Genomic DNA, 7,679 nt, shown 5'->3' on the forward strand with positions numbered 1-7,679 from the left:
TTTAAAATGTCATCTAATAATGACATGTAACCTTGAAATAGTAGGGTAACAGAGGGAAGTACCTATCCATATTTGAAGTGTTAAACGTGGTTTATTCTTTAACATTATTTGAAGAAAGAACTTATTATGGAATTATGCATTTGCATTGTTAACTAAAAGTAAAAAGTTACTGTAGTGCTTAGTGGCTGTTATTATTAGATGACATTTTAAAGAAAAGCATATTTTACCTTCTTCATCTTTTATTAAGTATACAGCTCAGTTACTATTCATTTTAAAGTTGAGAGTAATGCATAGGGAGAAGAAGTAACTTGTTCTGAGATAATATGGTATATAAGTGGCATAACAAAATTTGAATCCCTGTGTCCTAAAAATACTAATTTCCTGGGGAGCTCTGGTGGCCTAGTGGCAAGAAGCTGCACTGCAATCCCAGAGGAACATGGTTTGAATCCACCAGACACTCTGCCGGAGAAGGAGGCACAATATCCTCCTGTACCAGTCAGATCTGATTTGACGGTACACGCACACACACACACACACAAATACTAATTTCCTTTAAAGTGTGTATGTTGTGGGTGGTAGTGATGATATTATTTGCCATCAAGTCTGAACCAATTCATAGCTGACCCTCCCGTGGGTTTTCATAGGTGGTAGATAAATCACATGGGAGGGAGAAGATTGCCCAGCTTTCTCCCTCAGAGCAGCTGGTGGATTTGAACCGTGTGCCTTTGTGTTGGAAGTAGAACTGCTTACCCACGATGCCACCAGAGCACCCTTTGGTGGATATATCATACTAACTGACAAGAGATTAGTTCTAGATGCCCCTAAACACAAAATACTATCAATAATCACCTGATAGTAGTGCAAATTCAGTGAGGTTGGATCTCATACAGCCTTACTAAGAAAAGTATAGAACATAGAGTGTTTAACTATTAAGACTAGAGGTTTCAGAGGAAGTGAGCTATGTGTATCTGATGGCTTTAAGCTCATTTTTATCTAAGTCGATCCCCCACTTAACCTTTTCTTCAGTTTCCCATTGTCTTGGTTTCTTCCTCAGAGTCCTTGTTGCTTGTTTGAAAGTGGCTGCAACTTGATAATATGGGTGATGAGACCTGTGTAACTTTGGAATAAGTTCCCTTTCTCCAGCACCCTGTGGAGTATGATTTGTGATGTTAAATTGTTGAGAGAAAGCAAGGAGCTGGCATTTCTTTAAAACGCAGAGGAAATCATCTCCAGGGCTCATTGTTGTGGTCCTTTACTGATGAGATCTTCTCTCCTCCTCATGAGATTACTTTTGAATATGTAATAGATGTTGGTGAGATCAAATAGCTTGTTAATCCTGAGTTTTAGAATAGTGAGACCCTTCCAGAGCCCTGGCTGGAAGGTAGTGAGGTGCTCAGTTGTAGACTGAAAGGTCATTAGTTTGACCTCACCAGAGAGAACGAGAGCTGTTCTGCCATCTCTTATGGTTGCTCTGAATTGAAAGTTGAAGGGTCCTAACAGCAGTTAAGTGCTTACAATGATGTGATTTCAATACCATTCTAGTTTTGAGACAAAAACCGAGAAATTAGTGACATTTCCTCCAAATCAGAACCGTGACCCCATGTCTCAGGTGTTTAATTAAATTTACCATACTTCTATCCTCAAGACTGACTGTAACACACGGTTTCTTTGTAACTTTTCTAAGCTAGTTTATCCCTTACCAGTCATTCCCAGACTATCCTGTTCATAAGAACCATCAGAGTTGTCTTCTAAAAATAAGAGAATTCTGGACCCCTTCCTGGAAATTCTGATGGAGCAGTTTGGGATTGTGTGTTTTTAATGGACAGCGCAGTAACCATGATGACTTAGGTTTTCCAGCATTTGGGAAGTAAAGCATTCTGCACCCGTACACACTTTGTCTTACAGTGGTACTCTACAGGTTATTCTCAGAGAGTAAGCTTGCATATCCAACTTTTAAGATCTTGCTTACCTATACAATAGGATTATTTATGTTAGAATTTCTTGCAGTTTGAGAATCTTGACTGTTACATTGTACTGAAATTTGTACCCTCATGCGCCAAGATTTGTGCCCTAAAATATCATCCTGCCAGGTTTGATAAAAACAAGGCATTAAAATTTATAGAACCTGTCGTTTATAGTAATTTATTTTTCTTTAGTCTTCTTATGGATTTCTGTGGAGTTCTGATTTCATTTGCAAACATAGACGTTATATTCTTTTAGCTTATTGCAGTAGGAAGAGTTTAGGATGATTTGTAAAAGGACAAAACTCTTAAATGTGACTGGGTCTAGACTTCACTAATAGAAATGGAATTCTGCTTTTTGTTTTGTTTTGTTTTGCTAGACTTGATATTTGAAAAGTAAAAGTGATTAAACTTACATTGTCTGTTATCTCTTAGTTATTTTAGCAAGTGCTTATTGTGTACCACTGTGTGCTTACTGTGATGAATTTCTACTGAGGAAAAGAAAAGAACTGTACTTTTAAGTAGGGCCATAAATACCTGGATTCTCCTTCCTGCTAGAATGAATAACCTTCTTCTAAGCTAAATATTCCTAGGCTGAAGACCCAATAAAATATATCTCCTTTCTAGGAAGGAAGATAAAACGATTTTTGAAGTTTTAGGAATAAGTGAGAGGAGTAAGTACTGAATTTGATTATAGAGAAAAATTAGACAAATATACCTGGTAAGAAACGTGAAATACAGCTGGTATAACTTAAAGTGTAGCTTTGTTTCTAACCAAGAACTTCACAATAGTGCCGAAAATTTTTGTTTGTCCACTACTATTACTTGGAAGTATAGAACTTTATAGAGTTTCTTAGATTCCAGATGGAGGAAAGGAAGGGGTTTTCAGGACGTGTTAGCTCTGAGTTCAGAGATATTCCCTCGTGTTGCTCTTCAAATGAGCAGACCAGGTTGTTTGATCAGGGCAGTGACTTAGCCCCCTTCATCCTCATCTTCAGCTTTGAGGAATGCTTAAAGTTGATTCATCTTACCTTAGAAATTGTGGTTTTTAGTTGCTATGGAATGATTCTGACTTACTTGTAAACACCCCATGGGTGCAGTATAGAATCAAAGAATATATATGTTTTAGGATAAATTAGATTCAAAGTATATATTTTGTCTCAATTCGAAGACTTGTAGTTGAGTTTTTTGTTAGTTTTTTTATTGAAGGTTTAGTTTGTGTGGTTAGATACAGATGTCACTGTGAATTGAAAGACACTCCTCCAGAGTAGCACATTTGAAATGGCAGGGTATAAAGAAGATCTTACTATATTGCCAGTGTCAAATATTTTTTACTAATTTCATTCAGCGCGAAATAGAGACTGTGACCATTGATAGGCATGGTGCCCTTTAAAGACTTTTCCTTATTAGAGATTTGAAGTCAGTAGTCTTAAGTTGTTGGTATGTGAATAATCAGCACTTGCCCCAGAGGATAGTACTCATAGACTACTGGACTTTGTTAAGTGTTGCCCACTTACCCTAAGACCAGGTCACGTCCAGAGTGGGGGGAAGGAGTATTGTCCAAGGATAGGGCCCTTTTGCTGACCATTACTGGTCCCCACCAGTCTCTTTGTTGCAGGTGAAAAGAATAACAAAATTACCTGTTCAATTGAAAGTGAAGTCAATGAAATGATAGTTGGATATTGAATAATCCTTCTCTGCATTTGTTAGTTTTCACTTTCCTGTCAGCTCTGATGAGATTGACTATACAGGAACTCAGGTTTAGAATGTGTGTGTTTCTTCAGTGTTGAGTTGTTGATTGGTTCTTTGGAGATTTTCCCATCGTTATGTGCCGATGAGCCTTGGCTGATGGATCCTTCAGCAGGTTTTCAGAGGCCGTGAATCACACACGAGGTGATGGTCCGTCTTTCTCCCTCAGCTACCAGCCTTCAGCTTGGCTGCACAACTCCTGACGCATAAACATCATGACGAGGTGGCTTGTGAGGGTCAAAGGTTTGAAACCACCAGCTTCCTTGGAACAGACAGGAGCAGGCTGCTTCTGTAAGGGTTTACAGCCTTGGGAACAAGGGGGCCTTTCTCCTGTGTCCTGTAGGATCACTGCATTAGAACTCCCTTGATGGCCCTGAGCTGGCGAAGGAAATACCAAAGGAGGCCTGAACCATTTCTGTAGTGTCTCAATACTGTTTCTAATTTGAGCTCATAATGTTTTCCCCCCTTAAACAAAGCTGACAATAATTGGTTGCCGGAGTGGCACCCACTTCCTAAACAGCGTGCCTCTGGAAACTCTGTGGACTTTGAGAAATGGTGTTGGTTGTGGAAGGGCTTCAGGCCTTTTGTTCATGGGATCCTATGACTGGTGCTCTCAAAGGGAATCAACAACAACAACAAACAAAGCAGATTGTAATATAAAATTAGTTTCGGAAGAGAGGTAATATGGATGTGTTCTGTGATTTTACTGTTAATTAGAATTCCAAGTTATTTAAGTGAAACTTACTAGAATATTATGTATTAAGCACAATGCAAAATAATACTGTTATTTGTAAAAGATAACAATTAAGTATTTGAACAAGAGTCTTAGAGGCAGCTAAGCTGAGAAGTAAGCAACTATTTTGCAAATAATTCCTGACGCTCCTGGCGCAGTCATTCACCTTTGTCTGCTTTTTTTGGACATGCCCGTGTTTAGAACAGAAAAGTACTGAGACCATGCCTTTGAACCTACCAAGTATTTCACCATCATTTTACTGAGATTCTTAAAAACTGTTGCCTCTACCATCCACCCACTCAGCTCTCGCAGAGTCCCACCGGTATGTGAAAGGGACACAACTCTGAAAGAGTGACTTAAAAGCACCCACCAACTCACTCTTTGGGGGATGTTTTTAAGTGTATTAAGAATTAAAATACGGGTTTGTCTCTAAGTTATCTATTACTGGGATTGAAACACTTTTGACAAAGTTCTGGTTAAGTTCTTTATTTTTGTGATGCTGTATTATTTCTTACCTAGCCCACTGACTTGACTTCTTCACGTAATTGCTCTTCTGTCTCCTGTTCCACAATCTAATCCTAAAGGCTTATACTGTTTTAGACTGCTGTCTCCTCAGCATTTAGTGTCATGGCTGATACTGTATAACAATATGAATATTTATTAAAGAAATGAATGGTGACTTGATGGCATCATTAATATTCATGTCTTCTGCTATTCCTTCAATATCATTTTATCCTATCCTTTTCATTTTGAGTGAGACTGCTACATTTGAGTCCATTGTTAGTTCCAAGTGTATGTATTCTGAAGACCTAGACACAATTTTTTTTCAAAATAGAAAAATAAACTATCAAATAGCATAGTTAAATAGAAACAATTGAATCAACCTGACAGTAACAGTTTTTAAAAAATAGTTACATATTATTCAGGCCTTTTTATCACAGCAGATCTTTTTACATTTTCCCTGACCGCAGGTTACATGGTCTGTACTTCATTTGATAACAGAAGCACTCTACCTAAATCAGTGGTTTAATAAGATGATTTTCTCTTATAAAAGTTTGCTTGTCCTTTTTAATTATTTTTTTCTTTGAAGCCAAGCAACATATTTCCACTCAGAAACAGGACAAACTTTCAATATTTAGAACTATTAGAAAGAAATTGTTTCAGTGTATGTTGGGTTCCACCTTCACTGCTAGGGATGGTATGGGAGAATGGTAAGTGGTTTCCAAACAGCATAGACTATTGCAGCTTTTAAGCCACAAATCCCCTCTGCCAGTATTTCCTTGAGGGTTTTGGTTGTATCTTAAAACCATGTAGGTCAGCATTCAATCCTTCATAACCTTTTTTATTTACTACGACCAGGTCTGTTGTTAGGTGCTATCGAGTCGAGTACAACTCACAGCGACCCAGTGAACAGCGGGTCTGAGCCTTGCCGTAGCCTGTGCCATCCTCGTCAGGTCTGATGCCCCTGAGCCCAGGATGATAGTCACTGTGTTAATCCATCTGGTGGAGGTGGTTCTTCTCCTTTGCTGACCCTCCTCCTTCCAAGCCTGATAGCCTCTTCAAGGACTTGCCCTTCTACCAACATGCCCAGAATACGTGTGCTGGAGCATAGCCACCCTGCCTCCAGGGAGCACCCTGGCTGTACTTTCTCCAGCACATGTTTTTTTGTTCTTTTCAGTCCATGGAGTATACAGTACTCTTATTCCCACTCACGTGCATCAGTTCATCTTCTGTAATTGGCACTAAACACATATTCAGTAAATAACTAACTTCTGGCACTTTTGTGGGTAAATACAATATAGGGTACTTTGGTTTCACTTTAAGTTTGGTTTTGTGTTACATAGCAAATCCTGATTCATATGTAAAATTATAATGACAGTTACTGTAAATTTAGTTATTATAATGCATGTGAAAACACTTTATAATTGGAAAATGTATTAAAATGCTAGAAATTCCTTAAAGTTGTTGACTTTATGTAATATGATAAGATGTATTGCTGCGATCACACTTGTCCTTACTGATTATGGTAATTTTTATTGTTTACCAAGTCTCTCCTTGGAGGCCAGGATTTTGAAGCTCCGTCTCACTTACTTTGGGCATGTGGCCAGGAGAGACTGGTCTTTGCAGAAGGACATCATGCTCAGAAGGGTAGACAGACAGCGCAGGAGAGGAAGACACCGGATGAGATGGATTGATACAGTAGCTGGGACAATGGGGGTTGATGTGTTGGAGTTAGTGAGACTGGCTCAGGACAGGGAAGGATTCAGAGCTACTGTACATAGGGTTGCTATATACATCATGGACGACTCAACGGCACATAACAACAAAACCATATTGGTTGTTTTTTCTTTAAGCCCCATATTTAGAGTCAGCAAGACTTCGGGGAGGGCCTTTGAATTTAGAAGTCAGTCGTTATTATATTTTAGAGGAGCGTTCTTGTGAGTGGTACAGCACTCTTCTGTCAGTGTGCTGTCCTGAAGTCACCTGGGTTCACTGTGATTCTGAACCTTGTGCCATTGGGGTGTCAAATGCCATAACGGTTACCCGTGGTGGACAGTGTTTGGTGGAACTCCCAGTTTTAGACAGGTTTGGAAGCTGGAATGGCATCCACTTCCTAAACAACATGTCTCCGGAAATTCTGAACTTGGATAAATGTCGATAGTTGTAGAGGGGCTTCAGGCCTTTTTTCCACAGGGTCACTATGAGTTGTGCTTGACTCAACAGCAGTCAACAACAACAAAGGAAACATGGATTTTTCCTCATCAAAACCCCAACATATTCCCTTAAACTCTCAAAGATAAAATTTCTCTCTCATCGAGAATAACTCTTGTCTTTTCTCAGCTCTTGTGTTAGGATTGGTCAGAGAAGATCTCGGAGTTCTCCTGAATACCAAAATGTGCCACTGATGAAAATTACTTAACAGATGCTTTTCTCCCCACTAGATTGCATTTGGTAGAATTTTTCTAATTTTAAATCTCTGTGCCCTGATATGTCTTTAAATGTTAAGGGCTTGTGAATTAAGTTTCTGTTATTATTTTCTAGTGACAAAATTGGTGACCAAGAAAAGACTTTAATATAAATCCAGATTCCTCCATTTTTCTAAATTTTTTAACTTTGGGCCTTTACACATGCTTATATAGTCATGCATTTATTTCATGATTATAATTTCATGTTAACTATAAATGCCATCATTAAACTTCTTACTGATAGTTTTCCTTAAATAGTTATGATTGAAT

This window comes from Elephantulus edwardii, unplaced genomic scaffold (genome assembly GCF_000299155.1).
Source record: "Elephantulus edwardii isolate Elephantulus edwardi_28Jun2011 unplaced genomic scaffold, EleEdw1.0 scaffold00088, whole genome shotgun sequence".
NCBI lineage: Eukaryota > Metazoa > Chordata > Mammalia > Macroscelidea > Macroscelididae > Elephantulus > Elephantulus edwardii.